Source organism: Bombus affinis, chromosome 2 (assembly GCF_024516045.1).
Source record: "Bombus affinis isolate iyBomAffi1 chromosome 2, iyBomAffi1.2, whole genome shotgun sequence".
Classification (NCBI taxonomy): Eukaryota; Metazoa; Arthropoda; class Insecta; order Hymenoptera; family Apidae; genus Bombus; species Bombus affinis.
In genome coordinates this window covers 3,757,001-3,768,972 of record NC_066345.1, presented here as the reverse complement: position 1 = coordinate 3,768,972, position 11,972 = coordinate 3,757,001, and the positions used below count along the sequence as shown (strand labels likewise).

Genomic DNA, 11,972 nt, shown 5'->3' with positions numbered 1-11,972 from the left:
CTCATTGCTTCAAAATGGTGAGAATCTTAATTTGAATTATTTTATATTTGCAGTTATCAACATATTGCAGACGAAGAAATCCATGAGCATTCTCGTTTTATTTTAATGCCTGAGGCTGATTACGGAAATTCTTGTACTTTTATCGTTGTCATTTAAAAAGAAACAATTTAACTATACCCTAGGTATAGCTAATAATAATAATAAAACGATTAATTAACACAATTTATACTGACTTATTGTATTTCGATGTAGAGTTCTATTTAGATGGATATCGAAATTTCAATCATCTGAATAGCATCCGGCTACTGAGAGAATTAGATACGTTCCTGCATCAAACGCATCCTGGTGGTAAATTTTGAAATTAAAATTTGAAATTGCACCATTTCGCGCGATGTCATATTGAGAAGAGGAAGCAACTGTCGAGAGCTCGTCATAAATGTGGAAAATTTAATATACAAAACCAAGTCATTCCTTCAAGATAGCGAGAATCTTAATTTCATACATTTTACATTCATAATCTAATACAATTTATAGTGATTTGTAATTTTTTTTAATGTGAATAGATGTTTATTGCTTTTCAATCAAAGTTACATCGAGAAGTACAAACCATTATTGGAGTGAAATTCTTTTCCTTTTCACTGCCCTCGATTTTTTTCTTTCCTTCTTTTCTCTTGATAATCTTTTTTACTTTCTTTTCCTTCTTTTTCATATATTATTACCAGAAGAAATATAGTTTGATAATAATCGTTCGATTTTACGTTAATAATAATTATGCGATATTTTATCTTAATTTTGCCGTAAAGTTTTATATTTCATTATCTTAAATTGTTCGAACAATCATTACTCCTTTCAAAACAAATTATAATAATTCACATTTTGTTAAAGGTATTTGACTGCTTCCTCTTTTTTTGCTCCTCGAAAAGGACCTAATGGTGCTTGAAAAGTCAAGAATGTAGGTAACATTTTATTTTCCACTTCATTTAATTCTTTTCCTTATATTTTACAATAATTATTATTAATTAAAGAATAGAATCTGATTGAAAATTCAATAAGCGTAAACCTCTTTTCTTCAATTGAATATTAACATGAAATTCGTTATTTAATAGAAATCAAACTTTTATCACTACAAACTTTCAAAATAATAATGCTATTACTAACAACAAATAATAATATTTTATGCTTTGTTATAGGTTTCTTCCAACCTCCATCTCTTTCATTGAATTCGACGATTTCGACTTGATGAGAATTTCTCTTAAGATGACTTAATGAGAATTTCTCTTGGGCAACAGTATCGATGACAACGTTGTTCGTATGTAATCGTAAGTCGCATGCATTTTTGTCCCTCTCGTCTATCAATCATGTAGGATGGAAGGTCCGAATCGACACGGGTGACTGGTTATATTACGTAGAATTTTTGACGAGCATAGTGACCACAGATATTTATTATACCTGTGAATAGTAACATTTTCTTGTCTGTATTTTATTTGTTAGTTCAGGATAGGTTTCCTCGCACATCGCGTTTTTAAATATTGGTGGTAATGCATTAATACATGAGTACAATGTTTACATATTACAATATGAAGAATTTGTATGAATAATAAAAATATGAATAGTAAAATGTTAAAATTATTTATAAAATTAAATTACATATATTCAATATGTCTACTTATACAGATTAAGTAATCCTCACAAGCATGTACAACAATATTGAAACAAATAACTATGAAATAAATTATTATGAAAATTTCAATTATGGTTGAAATTATTATTGTAATGCTAGTGATGATTATATTTAATTTTATGTTCTATTTTATGATGAAACAGCTTTATTATTTGAGTCCCATATTCAGCATAATTTCAGTAAAATTTCAAATATGAAACATGGAGGTATTAAACTCTAATTTTGTCCGTCCGTTAAAATATATCAAATTTTATGTCCAAGAAAACACTTCGCAATAGGCAGATTCTAGAATCAAAACGAGTTTTAAATGACTCTTTGTATTTCAAAGGTGGATTTTGACGAAGGAATCGCTTGAGAATATTTTTATTAATATTTCATTTGCAGTTATTGATATAAATATTATTCGCAAATGGATAAAATAAAGTAAAATGTAAAGTAGAGTTATTAAAATTTGAATGAAATGATTTATTAATTATATAATTATATAATGTATTATATAATATCATATAATGTTTTATTAATTATCCCGTTAGATGCAAAATGTAATAGATATAAATACGATTACTAATCATAGTTTTAACTTTCATGTTTAATTCCAGATACTCACTCACGTGCCTAGGTTCTAATCGGGTGGAAGAAAAGCAATGGACACGATGACTAGTTTGTGAGCTTAACAATTTTTCAGTGACTGATGTTGCGTTAGTATGGTGCACGACGTATTTTGCACTGCGTGTTTGTGTGTGCATGCGCGCGTTTGTGTAGTTAGGCTATGGAATTGCATCGCTTTTGCCATTCATTATAATTTTAAAATATTTATAAATTCGCAAATATGAATCCTATTACAATTGACAATAACAATGCTAATAAATATGTATAGTAGATTATAAATAGTAATACTAATCTTAGTATTAAATTACAATGTTAGTTAAATTAATTCAGATATCATAATCTATTCTGGTAAAATTATTTCTTTGAATGATATATACATGATTATATACGATTATGAATATTTAATTAAAATTTAAATTCAAATATGCTTTATTAAGGTTGAAATATACATGATATTTTCATGAAATGGTCTCTAAACATCGTCAGTTGATTTCAGGAAAATAGTACATAAATTAGAGTGTGAAAGTTGTGTGCTAAACTCAGGTGTCGAAGGTGTCCCAGGACGTCTCTTTAGTGTAGGTTCTTACGTTTGGGCTATGTGTGAGAAGCGTGGAGCGAGCGTGTTGGTATATCTGTTTTGTCATTTTTTAAATATAGGATTTGATAGGATAGGTAGCATACCCTCTAGCGTGAGTGTTAATTATAAGTAGGTAGTACCGGACAAGTTGGCACTGTTTTTGATCGGGTAGGCTCGTTTTCGCGTGGTCCAATCTATTTCAATAAATTTGATTTAAAAGATTGACGGCGAAGCTTGTGTCACGAGTGGAGCATACCATTCGCCTCTGGTTGCTGATTTGCCTACCGATTTTTCAAATTACGTGTATTGCTCGAGCATGCACATGTGAATGAACAGCACTATGATGTGCACTTGAATTAGCTTCTACCAAGATTTATATTTTATTTTATCTTTAAAAGTTGTTCTTTGTTTCCCGATTAGAAAGTCTCGAGTTAGATTTAAGTTTCAGTGGGCATTGTATTTGAAAAAAGAAGACGTTACGAACCGAAGAGAAAAATTGCCGGAAAAATTGCCATAGAAGAAACACAACTACTAATGGCTTTCCACCCTTTGGATCAGCCAAAGCATGGAGAGTCATTCTCGTTATTACTTTGCCACTATGTTCACTTTTAGCATTTGTAGTTGTAGTATTTTTTCGGTCTATGTATACGCCAGCCCACCATCATATAAATCGCGGTTTTTTTCATTAGCGTTGCAAGAGATTAATTACGGTTTGAATTAGAGCTGCGAAAAAGTTTCGCGGCTTTTTGTTAGCGTAGCGAGGGACTGATTACGGCTTGAATTAGAATTGCGGAAAGATGATAATCGTGTTTATTTTAATGTTACGAATTATGCCATCGCCATAATCCCATTGTCCGTAGCAATTTTGATTATGAATAGCAGAATTTCTGAGAGAGTAATTCATATTGGAGTTTCTCTTGTGTCCTTTAAAATTTCTTGCTTTATTTAAAGTTGGATTTAGAGATGTTAAATGTTTCATTGATCCTATAATATCGCAGTTTGTAGTAATACGATATGTGAAATAGCTTTTTCATTATATGTATATGGATATTTATTTTATTTTTGTTTTAAGAATTAGCGTTGCGTTCTTCCATCGCGATTGTTTTAATTAGTTTTAGTAAATAACTAATTAGTTAAAGTAGTGTTGCGCCTATATCATGTCCAATCTTCTTTCACTGGGCTATGGAAACATATTCCTGCTCCTGCATCATCTGGTACAGTTCAAATAGCTTTCTATATGGCTGCACTGCATCGTTATTAGTGTTGCGAACATATAAATGTGAGTGGATAGATTAATATAGCTATGAATATTGCACAAATAATTCGGAATAATAACACCGGAATTGTCTATCTTTTTTTCTTGTTCTTCTTTATCAATAGAAAATTAATTAATATTGCAAACGCGATAAAGCATTCATTGAGATTTCCTGTAACACGTTAAAATACAGTTAATCGATAGAATTTAAAAAAAATTAATAGTTTTTAAAAGTTAAAAAGTTCAATCTCCTAAATAATGGGAACAGTAAATTTTGAAATACTGATTGTACAATGATATCGAGATAGTGATTGCAAAGGATGTTAAAAAACACTAAAAACCGTTCCTATAGAAAATTGCCTTTTTCCTTCCTAATCGGAAGACCTCGTACAACTTCCTTTTCGTGAAGAATTCTTGGTTCCTCCATTATCTGAAACATTTTTCCTCGTCACGGTAGCTGTGTTTGATGTGTTAAAATTCGCGTCGCATGCATAGAGGACGTGAAGGTAATTAAGTGGAGAAGCGGAATCCTCGAGGTTGTGTAAAAGACGCGGAGGTCGCAGCTCGTGACCCACTTTGTTCATCGACAACTGCTTCCTACTTGGAGAACATCTTATTCTTCCCTTGTTGAACGTAGCAAACGTAGGCACCCTCTGCCTCGCAGAAATATTATACCTTAGAAAAATCGTGTCGATCGTTAATCGCACATCTTTTGAGAAGCTACTGGTCGCCGAACGTTTGAAATCGTGCATCGAGATGTGTATTCGTTTCGAGGTTGTGATTGATCGACATCGCAATCAATCGGATTTAGTATGTAGAAATACATCGGCCCACGAAGTACATATTTCAATACTTGTCCTAGAAAACTTTTATATTATAATATAACTTTTATATTATATAACTTCCATATTATATGCGTTACATAAAACATTGAGAAGTATCATTAGCGATGTTATGAGACACGGCTGTAACGATTATATTGGCCAAATTTCTGAAAATCTGAAAATGTATATAGAAGTTATAAAAGATTTATTGCAAACACATATATGTATGTACGTACATTTTACGTATGAATTAACGTGTACATATAATACTTAGTAAAAAATTAGTATGCACCATGAATAGCCATCTTAAACACGTAATAAATGTTAAAAATGGGCCTTTAAATATTTAGGCTTATCAATATAATAGGCAACTCAATATTTAAATATATTTGTAATCTCTGCAAAACGTTAAAACTTTAATATTATACATACGTTTAGATTGGTAATTATAATGGTTCTTAATCATTAACAATCTTAATGTGCTATTGTCATTGTGATTAAAATTGTATGTAGTAATTATACGCGAGTTTTAAATACTCACGAATTTGTAGTGTAAAAAGAAAAAATTTGTTGGGCAATTATGATTTTAATTAAGGATTAGTTGGAATCTCCTGGATTTGAGCGCGTTGTGTAAGAACATACGTACTATGAAATTTTACACGTGGAGAATCCTTACGCAGATAAATATTTCATAAGAACGTTAGTACTCACGCTTGCTAAATTATACGTGTTTGTAATTATTGTAGATATATCTTAGATTGTGCTCCTTTTCTCGCGTCCCTTTGCCATTTTTGTACAGCAATTCCCATAACTATCTCTTTTCATTCTTTTAGTGTTTTTAATGATTTATGGTCTTATAATTATATGCATAGTTCTATAATTAACAACAACGTTTGGGAATGCATTAATTTTCATATTTTATAAGATAATGATAAACATTTTGTTTATATAACGATCTAAGATTGTTATGGATCATATTAATTATGATATTAATTTAAATTAAATTTCAACGACGTCCAGTTTGAAAATTGATGAATTATTTTTTGGTAGGTAATTAACATCACCGATACAATTTACATTTATTTTTGCTTTTAAATGAATTTAATATAAATTTACTTTTCTCTTCTATGTTTCAGAGCTTCTTCAGAAATAAAATTGATCTTTTCATATTATTTTAATAAATAATCATTTCTTATAAAATTGGCAAATTGTAAAATGTTCGAAAATGATAAATACGAGAGGCAAAGAAAAAAATAGTTGCGTTGTTTTATTCTATGGACTGTTTGCAATGTGTGGAATGTAAAGGATCGGAAGCTCGTTTTGCCTCATCCACCAGATGAAGTCTTCGATGTGGTAAGATTAAAAGCTTTGACATTACTGTGCTATTTAAGTGGGATAAATAAATTTATTATTATTAAAATTGTTTATCGTAAGATAATATTTTATACCGTGCATCAATTTTGCTGGTTAAAATATTGAATCATGTAACAAATTTGTGAGATCTATTTAATAAATGGTATATATGTATATCTACCATTTTATTCTATTATCTTTTGTAAATGAATTAAGTAACTACTAACACTATTACTTATTTCACCACTTCAATATTTTTGTTTTTTTAAAATAAATTATCTTCTATAATAATAGATATAATATTGATATATTCTGATCATATTAATATGTGATACTAAATTAGATTAAATTTTGGAAACATAATCTTTTTGGTTTGATTCTCTTGTAAAAAAATTTCCATAAAGTTATATTTTTTGTATATCCCTCAAATTAAACGAATTCCTCAAATTTAACGATCACTTGTTGGGAAAAGCTTTCAAACTATAGAAGTGGTTAATATGCATGTATGTATATTATAATATTGTATGTATTTATTTATTTTAGTCTAGAAATTGAACTTGGTTTTACATAAATTATGAACATAAATCACAACTAAGATATACAGAGTACATTAAAATATTAATACCACAGTAAGTCCAATAATTTCAAATATCGTAAACTTGAAAGAAACTGTATTAATTGAAGGAGCTGTAATTTAATTTATATTGTAACAAACGATTCTTTTATTAAACACTCATAACGCTCGCTTTTCTTCATTGCTGTGATTAAGTGATGCGGTTTATTTATCGATTTAAAATTATAAATATCTTACGGCTATTAGAGAGTATATCATGATACTCAATCATATCATCAAATCATCAATTAAATCATATCATATTACAACACAATAAAAACATTATTTATTATGTAAGATTATATATGATAATACTGATATAAACGTAATGAATGTACACATATAGTAAATATATATACTGGAATATAGTGATGGAAATTTTGCAAAAAAATATTTATATTTTTTGAAAATGTCTATTCCAAACTAACTATGAAGAGCTCATTTTTGGGTAACAAATATCCATTTGTAGTGAAGCATGTTCTATGAATTTCTGTGGTCTCTTTCTGTCACGCCAAAAAAACTCTGCCCTGTAGTATAGTCGTAGAGCTCTTCGGGAGAACTTCCCATGTGAGGTAAGGCTACTTCATTCATCTTTGTTAACTTATGGTAACAAGGTATGTCATTAGTCCCTGTTTCATTATCAGATAATAACGAGTAACATAGAACACAATGTACAAATATAAATACGTACAAATCCGAAAATTCTATTAGAGCAAGAATATATCGTAATATGTATCTTTGTGTTTGTAAATAATAATAAATGATAACTGTTATTAATGTATAAGGTGCTTTTATCTTATATTTTATTAGAGAAAGTATTTCATTAATCAATTTTGTTTGATTCTAATTAGATTTTGTCGTGGTGTATCCAGTTCTATATAAATTGTTCTAAATAAATTGAAAATTTTAGGGTAATTTGATAATTATGTAATATAATAATGTTCCATTTCTTACAGGAAGGCAATCTTAAAATTCAGTACATTGTTAATTCAGTATATAGTATGAGACTATCCTTTTATTTGGCGCTAAACACGTATTCTTTCACCCTTCTCATAACTTTAAAGATATTGCTTATCAGAATATTAAAATATTATTTGTTTTAAGTTATATTACATATTTGACTTCTAAGAAACTTCTTTAATCATATCTTTGGACCTGACAAGTTTTTCCCAGTTTTAATTATTTTATGTTAAAATATGCTGCATGAATCTTTTTAACATAATTTACAGAAATATATTTATTATATTCTTTGCTTCTGACCTGTAAGATATAGTAATTTATGCAATGAATTTTACAAAGACAACGCACGATGTACGACAACGTGTTATATGCACGAAGGATTGCGACCTGTACTTCGAACACAACACCCATTTGCAATCTACGAGAACATCACGTGTAATACAACGGGTTCAGTTTATATTTGAAAGAGCCACGAAATCGAACCACCCTTGATACTCGTGGAACCCGGTTCCAGCGTATCCGGTTACGAGATTCCAGACTGCACGTGCCTATTGTCGTCTGTTGCTTCACCTGACACGTGGCAATTTTCAATTCCCCAGTTCGTACGATGTGGACTGCTTGACTTTTTCATGAGATACTTGACAGAGGAGGTAACCCTAATCGAATCCCCTTTGCCTAGCAGCGTCTGTTGTTTTATCCTTTTTAATTAGAGCGCATGATTGCGAGTGAACGAGTGTTAGGCAATATGAACATATTTAATAAATTAAAAAGGTTGTTGTATCTGTCGGTTAAAATATGAATAAACCACGGTAAAAAATGTAACGACACGATAACGTATATAAGACGTGACAAAATTTATTTCGAAAAATTATGAAAATATCATGCGACAAACATTTTTTCTGCTTTAGACTACTTCTTTCTCAAGATAAAGTGTGTTGCCTACCCTTGTGCGTTGCTGTTATCAGCAAAAATCACGAATCTCTTCCTAAATTCATTTATAAACAAAAATAGCTTTAAAAATCTGTATAAAGCTTACAATATTAACTATATATATATTACTGAACTATATAATATACTTAATACAACATAATAAAATTGTACTTAATATAATAATATAATACTACTATATATACTATATAATATTACTTGACGATGTGTCCGTGTTATTTTAATATATTTTATACTTTCTCCAGGTATTGTATATAATACATTGGCATTATGAGGAAGGAGAAGTGAGAAGTTAGGCAAAATATGGGAAAGGAGTTATGAAAAAGCCTTTGTTCAAAGGATATGTGGCAAAGACAAGGTATATGAAAATGAAAGGAGTAAAGTACAAAGAAGTAAAATACGAAGTAAAATACAGGACTTTCTTATTGAGGAAGGGGCGATGATTGTGTACGTAAGGGTACATTTCACTGATCTTGAGGAAATTTAGGTATGTTGTTGAACTCAACATTTTGAAGAATTTTTTCTTATACATACAGTCGCAGCTTGGTTTCAGTTTCTGAGATATTCGGGAAACACTGTCGGTACTACAGTAATGAATTTTGTCACTATAATTGTGTGTCCATATAATTTGTGTGATAACAATAATTGTGCTTCCATGACAACATATGCGTTAGTATTACGGCCAGTCTTACGGCGGAAACCAAAGCCGAGTGGGAATTATATGAATAGGAAAGAGTTGTTCAAAATGTCGACAACATATTTAAAAATCATCGAAATCGGTGAGGTAGCAGTATTTCTAAATAGTTACCACGTTTTCCATATTTTAAAATAATACCGCCCATTAATTAACAACAACAACAACAACAACAACAACAACAATAATAATACTATCTCATCTAAACCAAATTCTTATTCTTTGTTTATAGTTTATAGTAAGTTTGGGTTAGGTGTTATCTTTTATTCGGCCACTGTAAAGCTGGCTCTGACGCATACGCTGCTACGGTCTCACAATTATAGACAAAATTCACTGTAGTAGTACCGACAGTCTTTTGCGAATATCTCGGAAACTAAGAGTGAACGACAGTTACATTTATAATTTAAGAAATTGTGAAATATTAAGTACTTCATACTTTGCCCCATTTATTCATTTCCATTCCCATTTATGCCAATTTATTTCAATTTCATTCCCATTTATGGAGTTCTATGGATTTCCCAGGCATTAAATAATTTAATACTGTATTTTACACATTGCCAGTAACATATGCATACATTGACAAAGCACGAACGAAACAGAATGTTTGATTATTCCTTATTCATTATTACAAGGCAATGACCTCTTCATAAAAGCTTAAGCAATAAATTTTCCAAAAATATCTTTAATTTTCCTTATATATATCTATTCATTGTAATTAGGTGCCTCTTGTGTTATAGGATGCTCTGTGATAAAATCGACTTCTCGAACATTGAGGGTGGTTCGGTACTGGAGTCGGGATATAAAAGCGAAGGTGCAGTTTCTAGATCCGAAAGAGTGGGTCAAGTGATATCGACCATGCAGAAGCAGAAGAGATATAGGAAGATTCGGTTTCGCGATTCATTCTGGGAGTATCTTTGTTTAGCCTGAACAGCCAACTGCTATATTTGCTCTTTGTCGTACTATAGCGTGTCGTCTACCAGACGAGACAGACCAACTATATTTGTCTATGCTTTCTGTTGACCTATAGCAAACGTGGCAGCGACGCAATTCGTTGCTCAACCATTAATAGCTTTTCCCGTATTCAGCCTTTTTCATCTTTGACGTCAGCATTGGCCATGTCTTGCCGGATGAACTTGCACGAAGAATGCATTTTATTTAAGACGACGAATGATTCGTCTCGAGTACACGAGTCATGCGAAAGTCGTATACGAATCAGAACACAAATCTAGAATGTGAGAAATGATTTATGTTCGTTAATTATCTAGATACCGTTTCAATTTATAAACGGATTCTGGCTTTACCATACAATCAGCGATTGATTCGTTCATTTACGTTTCTTAATTACTTGTCCAAATCCGTGATAAATTAATCACGCGAATGGAAAATTTCTGTGAAAATTTTGTGAGTAAAATTCTTTAAACGAATATTTGATTTCCATATAGTACATCAAAGTTTTGTGAAAGATTTCTAGTAATAATAGTAATTGGGTTTTAATAATAATTTTTGAAACACTTAACGGTTTTAAGATAATCAAGTTTTTAAACAAAAAATGTTTTTACATTCTAATAAAATTATTTATTCAATGAAGAGCACGTAAATAGTCTTCCTAAAAGAATGTTATAGAAAGTATTGCGAATTATAAAATGTATAAATGTAACTTCTAGAGAAATAGCATAAAATTACTCTATTTAAGAACAATTACGCTATATTAGACAATAACTCGATGGAGTTTGTTATATTACTCTGTTTGTCGCCTTTCAAGAAGGTGTTTATAAAAGTCTCACAATAAAAGAATTTTAAATATAGTACAGATGTACGCATTATCTTCTTTCTCAAATGGAATCATGAAAAATATTGAATTTGTCGAACGTTTCATATACGAGCATTGTGTCTTTCAATATTCATTTATTTCCAATCGTGATACATAGCTAGGTATCCGTATAAATCATAAAGATAAGATAATATTAAAAACAAATATCGCTCTAGTAGTAACATTAAGAAAAGCGAGGCAAAGCATAAACTTTATAAATTTTATCGAAACCATCCTCTTTACTAAAATTCCATCCCTTTTTTAATATAATTGTGCTGAATAATACTATACATAGCATACGTTAATTCATTCATTGTTATGCACAACAACGATTACAATCTATAACGCGAGGTTTATGCGTTTTATAGTGTTTCGTTTGCGAGGTCATACGCCTTTCCACCTTCATTGATGCGATCCTCGACCATTACCTTCCTCCAGTTTACGCCTACGTGTACGCGCAGTCTCACCTGGAAGACCTGCACACATCGCGACAGATCTCTATTCCGTACAGCTACTCAATGGTACCTACGTTACCCACATTTTTTACGTCGATGAATAATTGTGTCAATAAATATCCACGAATATTTTAACGTATTTGTTACAAAATAATTACTTCAATATAACAAAATATGTATGCCCACGATCATA

At 30.5% G+C, this 11,972-nt stretch overlaps 1 long non-coding RNA gene across 5 annotated transcripts; it reads left to right on the top strand.

The window, feature by feature from the left end:
• The first annotated feature begins 24 nt into the window (after window positions 1-24).
• On the top strand, window positions 25-11,952 carry LOC126913843 (uncharacterized). Of its 5 annotated transcripts, none has more exons than XR_007709467.1 (5): window positions 25-952; window positions 1,191-1,319; window positions 2,281-2,345; window positions 6,083-9,178; window positions 10,252-11,952. It is a non-coding gene; the product is annotated as an uncharacterized LOC126913843 (long non-coding RNA). The 5 variants fall into 5 exon arrangements; XR_007709466.1 differs by having other exon boundaries at window positions 6,083-9,307; XR_007709464.1 differs by lacking the exon at window positions 10,252-11,952 and having other exon boundaries at window positions 6,083-8,522; window positions 8,781-9,025.
• Window positions 11,953-11,972: the final 20 nt, after the last annotated feature.